Source organism: Octopus bimaculoides, chromosome 16 (assembly GCF_046866305.1).
Source record: "Octopus bimaculoides isolate indiv1 chromosome 16, ASM4686630v1, whole genome shotgun sequence".
Taxonomy (NCBI): Eukaryota; Metazoa; Mollusca; class Cephalopoda; order Octopoda; family Octopodidae; genus Octopus; species Octopus bimaculoides.
In genome coordinates this window covers 48,841,817-48,856,428 of record NC_142943.1, presented here as the reverse complement: position 1 = coordinate 48,856,428, position 14,612 = coordinate 48,841,817, and the positions used below count along the sequence as shown (strand labels likewise).

Below are 14,612 nucleotides of genomic sequence, written 5' to 3'. Positions count from 1 at the left end.
TCATTTAACTTCCGTGTTCCCTGCTGGCATGGGTTGAACATTTTGACAGGATCTGATGGGTTCAGGGACTACACCATTCTCCAGTGTCTGCTTTGGCATAATTTCAATAGTTGGATGCCCTTCCTAATGCCAACCCCTTCACAGCATTGACCAGGGACTTTTTTCATGACATCTACACTTTCCTTCTAAGAAATTCATTCCCGAGTCATTGGTTGACCTAGATGTTTAGTACAAGACACTTGTCCGGAGTATCGCAAAGTAGGACTGAACCCAAAGCCATGTGACTACAAAGCAAGAATCCTAACCACACAGCCAATAAAAGACTATATACCTTGATCTCCAACTAAACATCGAGGCTGTGTTAGAACACAGAATACTGTGTCATTTCCCTTGAGTGCATATCTCAGAAGGGCCCAGGGTGCATAGAAGCATCTGGAATTATAACATTGACAGACAAGAATCATCTGCTACACCTGTTGCAACTGACAGATCACAAGATTTCACCCTGCTATGGGTCCCTCGGTGACAGATGTCCAGCAGTGACATAACAGCTAAATTTCCCCATCAATGATCTACAGAATATCGGCACCTATTCAGGCACTGGTGCCACAAACAGCCAGTGGGATATGGTTATATATAACTATACACACATACACTCTCATATATATATATATATATATATATATGGACACTACACACTGAATCGTGGCAAGGTATGGAAGGTTTTTGGAGGACCGGAGAGATTATGTCTGGGTGGAGAATTATACGAGGTATAGTACTATACAGAATACCGAAAGGATCTTCACCTCTTACATCACACCTTTCTTCCTACTTCAACGCCGAGGTGGTATAATTTCCTGGGAGAGAAATAATTTTGCGGCTGAGGATAGCTTTACATTGTAAATTATACACATATTATATTATACACATATAAAGCTTGAAACACGTGTACCGCGGAATCCTTTGTAGTTTTGTTGTTATTTTTGGGATTTACAATTTATATATATATATATATATATATATATATACACTCACACACACACACATTTATATACACATACACATACACATATACATGCACACACATACATATACACACACATACATACATACACATATACAAGTAAACAAATACATACACACACACATATACACACACATACACATCCTCACAAACACATGCACACACACACATACACATGCACACATATACAAACATATACACACATGCACACACATGTATACACACATACATATATATGCACACACACACACATACAGATGCACACATCTACATACAAATACATACATACACATGCACACACACACATGTATACACATACATATACACACACATGCACACATATACATACAAACACACACACACATGCACATACACATGTATACACACATACACACAAACATGCACACGCACACATATACAAACACATACATACACATGCACACAATGTATACACACATACATATACACACATACATACACTTGCACACATATACATACAAACACACACACACATACACACACACACACACACACACACACATTATATACCCCATCCGATTAGACTCCATAACTGCATCAATGGGTTTTATTAGAGTCCCTGGCAGAATACTTCGTAGACTTACATCTGAAACATTTCAGGATCTTACCATCATTGGTAAGATGCAGGCATGGCTGTGTGGTAAGAAGCTGGCTTCACAACCACATGGTTCTAGGTTCAGTACCACTGTGTGGCACCTTGGGAAAGTGTCTTCTGTTATAGCCTCGCGTCAACCAAAGCCTTGTGAGTGGATTTGGTAAATGGAAACTGAAAGAAGCCCGATGCCAGTGCCCATTGACTGGCCCCCATGCCAGTGGCACGTAAAAAGCACTATCCAAACATGATCGATGCCAGGCCCACCTGACTGGCTCCTGAGCCGGTGGCACATAAAAAGCACCCACTACACTCTCAGAGTGGTTGGCATTAGGAAGGGCATCCAGCTGTAGAAACTGCCAAATCAGATTGGAACCTGGTGCAGCCACTGGCTCTCCAGACCTCAGTCAAACCATTCAACCCATGCCAGCATGGAAAGCGGGCGTTAACCGATGATGATGATGATGATGCATTTGCATGTCTGTGTCTGTCCCCCACCCACCATCACTTGAAACCAATGTTGGTGTGTTTGCACCCCACTCACCCCGTATCTTAGTAGTTTGGCAAAAGAGACCAATAGAATAAGTACTAGGCTTACAACGAATAAGTACTGGATTTCTTCATCAACTAAAGGCAGTGCTCCAGCATGGCAGCAGTCAAACGACTGAAGCAAGTAAAAGAATAAAAGAATTGTCCATCGGATTTAATTTATTACCACAAGGTTGGCAGCAGCTACTGCTTCTCTGCAGGGAAAGTTCTGGTGCATATTTCACAGCTGGTACCAACACACACTCACTTGTTGAAACAGTTCCAAATGCCTTCTTGACAGTGTTTTTCATGCATTTATAAGTTACATGAGAACATGTGGCACATGTTAGCTTTTCATTATTTCTTTCGATATTTTAACAGCTTTGAGCACAAAGAATGCCTGAATGCTTTCTGCTGAAGCAATTCCAAATTGTGATAGTTCTTGAGAAAGGAATTCATACGGGATGAAGAAGTCATTCAAACTTGTACCTGAAGATCTGTTGAAAGAATAAAATTCTTTAAATACCATCTCTGCACTTGTATTGCATCCTGATGAGAAATCAAGCTTATCAGTAATAAGTTTGAGTTCAGTGATTTTTACCAATTTCAGAAGTTGTTAGGTTTTCACATGTATTCAGAAGCAATGATAAGAACCTAGCAGTTCTTTATATTGTTTTTGATAAATCTCTCTCTCTCTCTCTCTCTCTCTCTCTCTCTCTCTGTGTAGATATGTATGTGAATATATGTGTGTGCGTGTGTGTATATATACATATATATATATATATATATATATATATATATATATATACATATACATATTTGTGTGTATATATATATGTGTGTGTGAATATATGTGTGAATATGTGTGTGAGAGAGAGGGGGGAGAGAGGGAGGGAGGGAGGGAGGGAGGGAGAGAGAGAGAGAGAAAACCACATTTCTAAGTCTTGTTTCCATTCTCTACAGCTTTCAACATTAGACAAGATTGTCGGTTATTTATTAAAATTCACCACTGAATCGGCACTGGTGTGGCTGTGTGGTTGAGAAGCTTGCTTCCCAACCACCTGGTTCCAGGTTCAGTCCTACTGTGTGGCATCTTGAGCAAATGTCTCCTATTATAACCCCAGGCCACACAAAGCCTTCTGAGTGGATTTGGTAGATAGAAACAGAGAAAAGCTCATCACATATGTATGCGCTTATGTGTGTTTGTGTATAGGAGTGTGTGTGGATGTATATATGAATGTGTATAGAGTATTTTAGTTGGTGTCTCATTGTGCGAGTTGTAAACGCATATCACCGTCACACAGTAGCAACTGTTTCCAATCTTCCATAAAAACATGTCCGCCCAGGGGGATGGTGCTACAGAATTTGCAGATGCAGAAGAGGTGAAGAAAGAGGAATTAAAAGGCATCACTTCGTAAGAGTTCCTGGACTGCTTCGAATAGTGGAAAATACATCTGGACCGATGCATTGCTTCAAATGGAGAACACTTTGAAGGTGATAAAAGTGTAAACATGTAAAACTAAGTGAATAAAATATTGCAATATTCTAGTTTCTTTTAGGTACCCCCTTGTGTATATATATATATATATATATATATATATATAATAATAATAATAATATTAGGGATAAAATCCCAAATTACAGGTAAAAACTCAATTAAAATCAATTTATTAAAAATTAAAATTAAATTAAGTTTCACAGTATAAAATATATATAAATATATATGTGACAGTGAATTTTCATCAATGAGTTCATGAACCTTGGTTCTTTTCCCTAAAACTATATATGTATATATATATATATATATATATATATATATATATATATAAGAATATATATACAAGAATAATGCTGCTTGCTATTCATGGCTAATTCATAAATCTTAATCAATAGCAACAGAAGATAAGAATTTACATTCAATGAAGAAAGAAAATAAAAGAAGCAAAAATTAGTTACTAAAAACATGACATGGGAAATTTGGTAAATAGCCATACGACGTTGCCATACTCAATGAGCAACTACAAGGATGACATTTATAAAATTTGGAAACCCTTGCTGTTGTTATCTGCTAAATCAGAAAGATTGTTTTTCTTTTTCTTTTTCTTTCTTATCATGAACAAATACTTTCTGCTCCAGTTAAAAAAGACAAAAACAAAAATGTTTAAAAAAAGACCTACATACACACTCAAAATGGATTTAAAAAAGGGTAGAGTCTTCAAAAATTTGAATGAAAATGATAAAACAAGATTTCTAGCAGAGAATAGAATTTGCGAAATTGTAACAAATAAGCAGTAAAAGAATTTTATTTTCAGAAGGATTTCAAGGATGAGAAGGTGGCGGTGGCGGTGGTGGTGGTGACGGTGGTGGTGGTAGCAGTAGCAGTGGTAGGGGAAGGTGGTGGTGGTGGTGGTGGTGGTGGTAGTAGTAGTAGTAGTAGTAGTAGTCATGGGGTTACAATCAGGAAAGATTATCTATCAAGTTAGTTTCTTGAAGTTGGATTTAATTGGAATTTCGCAACAATCCCATCTATCCAAGAGTTGCTGCCAATGCCAACAACAACAACAACAACAACAACAGCAGGAAGATACATTTAATCTGTTCCATGTGAACCTTTCTAATTTTTGGCACAAGACCAGCAAATTTGAGGAGAATGGGGGTTGGTCATTTACATCAATCTCAGTGCTCAATTGGTATTTATTTGTCGACCCTGGAAGGATGGAACGAAAAGTTGACTTCATCGGCATTTGAACTCAGAACATAAAGAGCCAGTATAAATGCCACAAAGTATTTTGTTTGGTGTATTAACAATTCTGCTAGATATTATCTTTAACTTGCTTCAGTCACTGGACAGCAGCCATCCTGGGGCACTGCCTTGAAAAGTTTTAATTAGACATATTGACCACAGAACTTATTTTCTAAGCCTGGCACTAATTCTATCAAACTCTTTTGCTGAACTGCTATGTTACAGAGATGTAAACAAGCCCACTAGTTGTCAAGTAGTGGTGGAGAACATACACACATACATAACTATATACACACATACACACACACAGGCACACAGACACACACACACAGGCACACACACACAGGCACACATGCACACTTACACACACACATATTTCTGTTAATAATTAGCTACTACCTCAGGAACGCATTTCATTTCCGTTTGTAACATATCATGTGTCTTTGTTCAAAGTGGCAACTTGAAGGAAAGAAAGACAAAAAAAAAAATAAGAAAAATATTTGAATCAGAATTACATTGTAATGTAATTATAGTTTTCAATAATTTAAGTTTATTATGACAGCTTTGAAGAGACTAGTTTATGTGTTATTGTAATCATATTATAGAAATTTTGGCTCTCTATTATAGCTCGTTAATTCTACTGCATGTCAACCGTCCAAAGAGAAATGCTAAGAAGTTGTTGAATAGTCAGGGGGAATATTCACAATTTAGTTTTATTTCTTAGATCAATAATGAGACACTGCCTACACATTTGTTATGGGAAAAGACATTTGGAAATGATGCAATGAAGCCTTTGAAGATGCATTTAGATAAGAAAAACAAAAATCTTCAACATTTTTTTAAAAATTTTAAGACACTGAAAGAAAGACATGGAAAACATAAGCATTTTTATGTTATTTGTTAAGTTACCTTCTCAAGTTGAGATTGAGTGAGGAATGAAGGCCTCCTATAACACAGCAAAATGAAGGCTTCCTATAACACAGCAAAATGAAGGCTTCTTATAACACAGCAAAATGAAGGCTTCTTTTAACCCTTTAGTATTCAGATTACTCTATCAAATGTAATGCTTACTTATTCACATTGTTTTCAGTATTATCTCAGAGCTTCGTGGAGGCGCAATGGCCCAGTGGTTAGGGCAGCGGACTCGCGGTCATAGGATCGCGGTTTCAATTCCCAGACCGGGCGTTGTGAGTGTATATTGAGCGAAAACACCTAAAGTTCCAGGAGGCTCCAGCAGGGGTTGGTGGCAAACCCTGCTGTACTCTTTCACCACAACTTTCTCTCACTCTTACTTCCTGTTTCTGTTGTGCCTGTAATTCAAAGGGTCAACCTTGTCACACTGTGTCACGCTGAATATCCCCGAGAACTACGTTATGGGTACACGTGTCTGTGGAGTGCTCAGCCACTTGCACGTTAATTTCACGAGCAGGCTGTTCCGTTGATCGGATCAACTGGAACCCTCGACATCGTAAGCGACGGAGTGCGAACAATCTCAGAGCATCAAAATTTCAATGATATGACATAGAAAGGTAGATGTGAGAGGCTGTATCTGGGTAGTTTTAACATAAAAAAAAAAGATAGAATATTTGAGCTGGATACAGCCAATATAAATGGCAAAGGATTAACACAGAAAAAAAAAACAATGAGAATACAAGTCCTAAAAGAGGTCGTAGAAACCATTATGAAGAAGAATTCTGAACTCATATTCTTCTGGTAAACAATGTGGTAGAATACCATATTGATGCCATAGCTGAAGTGGAGGTTAAAAAAAAAACTCATCTGAAGCATGCAGAAAGCTGATGAAAACCAATTTTTGGATCTGATTAAAGCAAAATGACAACATCTGGATGAAAGAGATTAAAACAAAAAGAAAAAAAAAGAAAACCCTCCAATCAGATTGCTGTATAACATGAGAAGCCAGTCTGCAACATTGAATAATGGCATGTCTATGAGGAGGGCCACCACCATAGGGGTATCTGGTTGAAGTGTAAGTATTAAAACCAGAATCAGCTGCAATACATTCCTGTGGTACCTCTTGATGATCATCACCCCTGCAATTCCTAAAAAAAAAGGGTAGGAATCTGGTGATGTAACTTAGAGCAAGGGCCCCAAACACCAAGCCAAAGACCAGTACTAGGCTGTGGATCATTTGGTCCTGGGCCACATAGAAAGAATAAATTTCCAAATTTTATTTCCTATCACAGTCTGCAGTCTGTTTTTGCATTATATATGGATTATGTATGTACATGGGTGTGCTGAAAAGTTCATGGCTTTGGGTAAAAGAAAATACAGGAGGATCAGTTAATCAGGATTTCATTCAACATATTTCCCTCTCAGGTTCACACACTTATTGCAGTGGTCCTTCAGATTTTCTTAAGTCCTGTAAAAGAACTCAGAAGGTTGGGCCTTCAACCAGGCCTTTCGCAATACTTTTAAAACCAGGAACTTTTCAGCACCCCCACCCCTACTCATAATAATTGAATTGTAAAAGCACCCACTACACTTTCGAAGTGGTTGGCGTTAGGAAGGGCATCCAGCTGTAGAAACTCTGCCAAATTAGATTGGAGCCTGGTGCAGCCATCCGGTTTCACCAGTCCTCAATCAAATCATCCAACCCATGCTGGCATGGAAAGCGGACGTTAAACGATGATGATGATGATGATGATGATGATGACATTTTATTATGGTTTGTTTGCATGTGGTCCTCCCCAGTTCATGGAAAAATTGTCTTGCATAAAACTGGCCCATGATACAAAAAAAAAGGAGGGGGGGTCAAAAGCTGCTGTCTTAGAGTAATGATTACTGTTCGTGGCTTTCTAAGCTGAAATGTCCAAGAATGACAATTATAAATCAGCCTTAAGTCATTTTTTTGATCAATTATATAAAGTGTACAATGCATTTTAGCAGAGAACTTAGGATATGAGGAGTGGGAATTCTGTGGTTGATAAAATGAGATGTTAAGGGAGGCAAATGGAGAAACAGAGGGAGAGAGAGAGAGAGAGAGAGAGAGAGAGAGAGAGAGAGAGAGAGAGAGAGAGAGAGAGAAGGTGAAGAGAAGAGAGCGGAAGTATGAGACTGTGGAGTAGAGAGAGAGAGAGAGGGGAAAGGAGAGTAATTAAAGGGGAAACGATAGAGAAAAGGAAGAAGGTAGTAGTGATAGAAATAAAGGAGAGAAATAGAAGGAACAAGGAGAAATATGAGGTTGGGGTGGGTGAAAGAAAAAGGGAAAAGGCGGGAGGGGGAGGGGGGAGGGGGAGGGTGAGAGGGGGAGGGGGAGAGGGGGAGGGGGAGAGGGGAGGGGACATGGGAGAAAGAGGGAGAGAGAGGGAGAGGGAGAGGGGGGAGGGGGAGGGGAGGGGAGAGGGGGAGGGGAGGGGGAGATGGGGGGAGGGGGAGAGGGAAAGAGAGAGAGAGGGAAAGATTAAGGAGAAAATGCAAGGACAATTGAATGATAATGGATAGAAAAAAAATGAGAAAATGCAAGAGACTAAGCAAAGATATGAGAAAGAGAGGAGAATGATAGAGGGATGAAGAGAGAGGGGGAGTGGGGTGTGATTGAGTGAGAGGGAGAGTGAAATGGGAAGGATAGAGAGTATAATGGTAAAAAGCAGAGTGAACTCCCTTCAGGTTTGCCTTCGTCTGTCAGTTTATGGATTATATAAGGATTTTTAGCACAAGAACAGCATGGGTTAAATGGAGTGGACAGTTTATGTTTGGATGACAATGATAGAAGAACATAGAGATATAATGGGAGACAGAGAAAGAAAGAGAAATACATGAGAGAGAGAGAGAGAGGAAGAAGAGAACAAGGGAGGAGATAAGAGAGAGAAAAAAAGGGATATAAGAAAGAAAAAGAAACTGAAGAGGAAAGATAGCTGGAAGAGAGAAAAAGGAGAAAGAAAGAGAGAGAAAGGGAGCAAATGATAGAAAGAGACAGAAGATGAAAGAGAACTAGAAATGAAATAGTGAGGAGGGAGAGAGAGAGAGAGAGAGAGAGAGAGAGAGAGAGGGAGGGAGAGATGAAGAAGAAGAGAACAAGGAAAGAAGAAAGTAAGAAAAGAAAAAGAGAGAAGGAGGAGCGTATTGCAATGAAAAGCTAGACTAGTAAAAAAAGCTAATTCACCAATGTGTATGTTGAGATCTGAAGAACAATGGAATACCATGAAATACCAATACAATAGATGTATTTCCTGCCATTAAAGGACAAAAAAAAGCCAGGATTATGGTGGCCATGTTGATTGGGCCTAATGTGAGCAAGAATGTTCACCACAGACTCTGGAATGAGTGTATCACCTGTCTGTTGATGAAGGAATCTATTCTACATGGTTGCTCAACCTGTTGGAAATAAAAGCTAAATAGCCATAAAAAAATAACACCCTATCATCTTTAAACATGGGAAGGACACATTAAACAGTGTAGTCCAAACATACATAGGCACAGGCATAGCCCTGTGGTTAAGAAGCTCACTTTGCAAGCATTTGGTTTCAGGTCCAATGCCACTGTGTGGCACCTTGGGCAAGAGTCTTTGCTATAGCCCCAGGCCAACCAATACAATGTGAGTAAATTTGGTAGATGGAAACTGTGAGCAACAGGTGTTGGTTTCTTTACATCCTTGTAACTTAGTGGTTCGGCAAAAGACTTAAGAATATTGTTGAAAAATTTTCCGTTTTGCTTCCAGACATCAAAATCTTGCTTTAATATTGGATGAAATAGCTTTTTTCTGGTTATGTAATAAAATGGAATTGAGGAAGGGAGTGAGGGTAGGGGGGGGGGGTTTCAACAAGACTTAAAAATAAGCACCGGGGTCAATACGCTACAGAAAAAATCCTTCAAGGCAGTGCTCCTGCATGGCCACAGTCCAGTGAGCAAAACAAGTAAAAGGTAATGTATTCTTAAATGCAAAATGTCAGGTGAAAAAAAAAATAATACAGGATAGTCAACGTTGGAAGACCTTTGATCATCTGTTAACTCAATCAGGTGGAGGCACAATGGCCCAGTGGTTAGGGCAGCGGACTCACGGTTTCGATTCTCAGACCAGGCGTTGTGAATGTTTATTGAGCGAAAACACCTAAAGCTCCACGAGGCTCCGGCAGGGGATGGTGGCGCACCCTGCTGTACTCTTCTTTCACCACAACTTTCTCTCACTCTTACTTCCTGTTTCTGTTGTGCCTGTAATTCAAAGGGACCAGCCTTGTCACACTGTGTCATGTTGAATCTCCCCGAGAACTACGTTAAGGGTACACGTGTCTGTGAAGTGCTCAGCCACTTGCACGTTAATTTCACGAGCAGGCTGTTCCGTTGATCGGATCAACTGGAACCCTCGACGTCATAAGCGATGGAGTGCCAACAACAATTCAATCAGACTCACCTGGCTATAAAAAAAATGTTTAAAAAAAAAAAACAGAAAAAAAGAACATAAACAAGACCTACATTCGTTGTTTAAACACCCCCACCCGCTTCTTCCTCACTTCCATTTTATTTCATAACCAGAAAAACTTATTTCATCCAATATTACATGAGATTTTGATGCCTGAAAGCAAAATGGAAAATTCTTTAACAAATGTGATAAGTGTTTGGTTGTCTTTTGCTCCACCGATTATTGATAGCCGACAATATTTGGTAGAAATCTTGTTGCTAAGTGTACCTTCAATGTGTGTTTGTGTGCGTGCATGCAAGTGCATGCATGTGTGTGTGGGTGTGCAAGTGCATGTGTGTGTGTGTGTGTGTGTGTGTGTGTGTGTGTGTGTGTGATATGGTTTATGTTGTAATTTGGATTTCTTTTTTTTTGTCCTCTGATTCAATTAATTGTTCATATAATCCCATAGTTCACCCAACATATGACATGCTGAATAAAGAAGCTATACTTGCGCTGCATATTTAATATTTGAATGACAAAATATTTGAAAACCAAAAGGAGGAACATATTGCTTTAACATCACAAATAGAAAAAAAAATTAACAAATAAAAAACAAAATAAAAAAAAACCACCTTTGAACATTCTAGATTCATTACATTCTGAGATATTATGGTTGACACTGAAGTAATAATCAATCTAGCAAATAAACTGACAAAAACAGCGGCACCTAATTTTGTTGTCATTCTTTTTGATTAATCCACAAGATCAAGCAAATCTAAGATCAAAAGCCATTCCTATCGTGACCCCTTCTTCTTTTTTTTCTTTTATTTCTTTATATTTTGAGAGACAATGTACCTGAAGTCATATTATTCAAGTGTCCTTTTTTATTTTACAACTGTAACTGTTATTTAAAGGAAATTTAGCAGCTATTTCTAGCAAGATGAGTAACCATATAGAGCAGTGGTTCTCAAACCAAGTCCATTTGGCCCTTGGGGGCCCATAGAAGATTTTTGCTGTTAATGTTTATCTGCAATAAACTGGTTATATTCCTACAATACACAAAATATTTAAACAATTTTTTTATACATTTCTTAATGATATTTGAATATAGAAATATATCGGGATTTTATTTAATCATTGAATGGCTAGGAGGGTCCCAGTGAGTAAAATGGGAATCAAAGAGGAATACTGGGGTGGAGGGTCTACCCCATGTATAGCATATGTTATTGTAAGTATCTAAACCCATGTCGGTTCTGATTGAGCAGATCTACAATCAAAGATATTCCAACCAGGACCCATCTTGTCTTTTGAGGAGGTGTTCTCTTTTTCAAGATGATAGGGGGGGGAGAGAGGGGGCGGTTGGACAGACAGACAGTGACAGCAACATAGAGAGAGAGAGAGGGGGACAGACAGACAGAGACATACAGAGAGACATACAGAAAGACAGACAGACAGACAGAAAGACAGACAGATAGACTGACAGACAGATAGACAGACAGAAAGACAGATAGATAGACAGACAGAAAGACAGACAGATAGACAGACAGAAAGACAGACAGATAGATAGACTGACAGACAGATAGACAGACAGACAGAGACAGAGAGAGAGGAAGAGAGAAAGAGAGAGGAAGAGAGGAAGAGAGGAAGAGAGAAAGAGAGGAAGAGAGAAAGAGAGGGAGGGAGAGGAAGAGAGAAAGAGAGGGAGGGAGAGGGACGGACAGACAGACAGACACATACAGAGAGACAGACAGAAAGATACACAGACAGATATTGACTGACAGAGACATACAGAGAAACATACAGAGAGAGAGAGAGAGAGAGAGAGAGAGAGTGAGAAAGATTCACAGAAACAATGAGAATAATAATGTGAAAACAGAGCAGATAATCCAAAAGCTCATCCATTCTAGTCTTGCTATTCTGTCTCAAGTCTAATCAGCAATGTTATTATCCCGATAAGCAAAAGTACTATTTATTGTGGTTTTGTTGTACGGGGAGAAAAGCAAGCAGAATTCTCTCTTTTTAATTATGTGTATGTGTGTATGGCAAAGCTGGAGTAAAAGTATTGACATGCTGTACGGAGAGAGGTATCACCTTGGAGCTATAGATTTACATAAAATACTTACATACATGCATGCATATATATATATATATATATATATATATATATACATATGTATGTATGTGTGTATGAAATCATTGAATTACAATACATATAAGCAAGCACATCTCGAAATTGCTGTGGAGACGAGAGTAAGCAATGAAGATTAGCCTTGTTAATCAATGGAAACCTTTTATTAGAGAAAGAAACAAGCAGTGGCTGTGGCGGTGGTTGTGGTGAAGAAGAAGAAGAAGAAACAAGAGGATGAAAGAAGAAAAAAAAGAAAAAGAAGAAACAAGAGGATGAGGGGAGGAGAAGAAGAAGAAGAAGAAACAATGGCGGTGCCCCAGCATGGCCACAGCTCGTGAGCTGAAACTAGATAAAATAAAAAAATAAAATAAAAAAATAAGAGGAGGAAGAGAAGAAGAAGAAAAGAGGAGGGGGAGAAGAAGAAACAAGAAGAAGAAGAAGAAGAAGAAGAAGAAGAAGAAGAAGAAGAAGAAGAAGAAGAACAACAACAACAACAACAACAACGACAACAACAACAACAACAACAACAACAACAAAGAAAAGAAGAAGTAGAGTGCATTGGTGTGAGTGTTGTGTGGGTTATTTGAAAGTGTGCAATTCCTTTGACAGTTCACATGAAAGGCTCTGCTACAACCACGATCTGATCAGTAAAGCTAAGAAATGGTTTAATATTCTAACAGCTAATAATCGAATCCATTAATATTAATCATTGAAATGAAATCAGTTGTTAAACAAAAAATTAGCAAAGGAAAGAGAATTGATCGATTTCCTTACACATGGCTTTGCATTTTATAGGACGGGGCGGGGTGAGGACAGTAAATGGGAAGATGGGATTGTGTGGTGATCTTCATGTCTTTTGCGAGGGTAATACCATTAGGGATAGATATCGTGGCACTCCGTCGGTTATGACGACGAGGGCTCCAGTTGATCCGATCAACGGAACAGCCTGCTCGTGAAATTAACATGCAAGTGGCTGAGCACTCCACAGACACGGGTACCTTTAACGTAGTTCTTGGGGAGATTCAGCATGACACAAAGTGTGACAAGGCTGGCCCTTTGAAATACAGGTACATCAGAAACAGGAAGTAAGAGTGAGAGAAAGTTGTGGTGAAAGAGTACAGCAGGGTTTGCCACCACCCCCTGCAAGAGCCTCATGGAGCTTTAGGTGTTTTCGCTCAATAAACACTCACAACGCCTGGTCTGGGAATTGAAACCACGATGCTACGATATACATGACGGCACATGGCTCAGTGGTTAGAGCATCAAGCTTAAGATCAAGATCGTGAGGTTGTGAGTTCGAATCCCAGACCGGGCTGCATGTTGTGTTCTTGAGCAAGACACTTTATTTCATGTTGCTTCAGTTAACTCATCTGTAGAAATGAGTTGCAACATCACTGGTGCCAAGCTGCATTGGCTCCTTTGCCTTTCCCTTGGATAACATCAGGAATTTCAACCATGTATCGTGGTCTGCTACCACAACAGCTCCTTTATAGGATCCAGTTAGCTCAAGACATCATCAGGAGGAACCACATCCGGTTTCGGCCCCTACTCCTCTACCGTTTTGACGTGGCAGGGCCACCCACTTTCGGAGGTGTCTTCGGCTCTGGTGTTGGGTGCATGTCTTCTTTCACTGTTTGTGACTGTTGTAATTCAACTGTGGAATGTCCCTCGCATGGGTGACTGCTCGTCTCCCATAAACAACCTTGTCCAGGCTTGTGCCAAGGAGGGAAACATTCTCGGTGCAACCTCATGGTCATTCATGAACAAAGGGAGGCCTTTCCTCCTCTGTCTACCCAGTTTTACTCACAAGGTATGAGTAAACTTGAGGCTAAAGGGCTACAGGAAAATGATGCTTTCCTCAGACATCACACAGTGGAATCAAACTGAAGACTTCTCACTTACGAAATGAACTCCTTAACCATGAAATTATGTATTAAAAAAAAATGAGAACAGACGAGCTGAATACAATTGGAAAATGGATTGATTAAAAGACAGTTCTTAATACAAGAACATGTAAGATGAGGTTAACAGTTTCAAAAAAAAATAAATGTAAATTACATAATAAACAAGAACTAATATTCCATAAGTAAAAGCTGCCATTGTTGTCATTTGGAAACATGCCAAGCTGAACTGCTTTTTTTTTTCTTTCTGTATTTTTGGCTAAAATAATACAAACTAGTTTCCAGAAATTCTTCTCCCAAT

The 14,612-nt window shown here is 39.2% G+C and overlaps 1 protein-coding gene across 5 annotated transcripts in view; it reads right to left on the bottom strand.

The window, feature by feature from the left end:
* Positions 1-14,612, bottom strand: part of LOC106884137 (alanyl-tRNA editing protein Aarsd1) — a 426,316-nt gene that overhangs the window by 376,946 nt on the left and 34,758 nt on the right. Inside the window, exon 2 of one of the 5 annotated variants that reach the window (XM_089364772.1) lies at positions 5,323-5,385. The exons of the other annotated variants lie outside the window; for them this stretch is intronic. The gene's annotated coding sequence lies outside the window, so the exon portion shown is untranslated. The remainder of the gene's footprint in view (positions 1-5,322; positions 5,386-14,612) is intronic. 5 annotated transcript variants of the gene reach the window in all.